Source organism: Chanos chanos, chromosome 4 (genome assembly GCF_902362185.1).
Source record: "Chanos chanos chromosome 4, fChaCha1.1, whole genome shotgun sequence".
Lineage (NCBI taxonomy): Eukaryota > Metazoa > Chordata > Actinopteri > Gonorynchiformes > Chanidae > Chanos > Chanos chanos.
In genome coordinates, this window is record NC_044498.1 from 4,108,617 (window position 1) to 4,109,742 (window position 1,126).

At 47.1% G+C, this 1,126-nt stretch overlaps 1 non-coding gene across 1 annotated transcript; it reads left to right on the forward strand.

The window, feature by feature from the left end:
- The first annotated feature begins 806 nt into the window (after nucleotides 1–806).
- trnan-guu (transfer RNA asparagine (anticodon GUU)) lies at nucleotides 807–880 on the forward strand. Its single transcript has one exon. It is a non-coding gene; the product is annotated as a tRNA-Asn (tRNA).
- Nucleotides 881–1,126: the final 246 nt, after the last annotated feature.

Consider the following 1,126-nt stretch of genomic DNA (forward strand, 5'->3'; position numbering starts at 1 on the left):
TTCTTCTTAATCACCACTGACTGACTGATGCACCGAATCATATCAAGAGCTCGCCCAAGGAACTCCAGCAGAACTTCTTTTCAAACCAGGACAGCGTACATTTTGCTGATGATCTATGCCTATGTCTCAACCAATTACGCAGGCCTGCAGGAGACACACACTTCGGCTGGGCGTGTATGCAAAAGAGACGAGTCTCCTGCAAACACAGCAAACACAGATCTCACGTCATCTGCATCAGCCCATCCTTTACTCTGTCACCAATTAGCTACCACTGCTAGAAAAGCACTACACACGTCCTGGACTTCTCTTGCCTTGCCTTAAAGGGCTCATTAGTGATGACAGGATGGCAAGGAAAAAAAAAAAGAAAAAGAAAAATGTAAGACTGTTCAGCATGCTCTGTTCCATGTTTAATCCCAAACGAAACCAATTTAAAACCTCAAATGACCTCAACGTGAGGAGGATCTGGGCCTACCAGAACAGTGGGTAGTCGCTGCACTTGCATGGGTCACAGTGCCGCAGAGGTATGACGAGAAAAATCGACTTGTCAGGACTTGTCAGTGGCAATGCTAAGAATCAAAGTTACGACCACATGTTACACAGTGTAATTTACTGCTGCACCACAAATGTGAGCAAGATAGAGGCCTGTCTCCAAGGCTGTCTTTGCAAAAAGACCACACATTAGGACCTGCACACCCACACACAAAAACAAGACAGAACATCAAAAGAGAAACAGAGGAGAATCTAACATATTGGACATGTAATGTGACTGGGAGGATCACTATAGTCACTGAGTAAGAGAGACGCATGTCTCTGTGGCGCAATCGGTTAGCGCGTTCGGCTGTTAACCGAAAGGTTGGTGGTTCGAGCCCACCCAGGGACGAACCCGCTGTTTTCTTAGTCGCTCGGTTTAAAATTCTGCTGCTCTTGGAAGTCGCTTTCGATAAAAGCGTCCGCTTCGTGCAAATGTAAACTGTAAGATGTTCAGGTGTGGCCGTCTGAAGACAACCTGGCGGGGCACAGCAGTAGCTGCGCTAGGATAGTCGTGCTTCTCTCACAGGATAAAGCAGGAACTGCAGTGAAAGAACAGACCACAGCAGCATAAGAGTGTTGCAGCCTAATGTCCCAG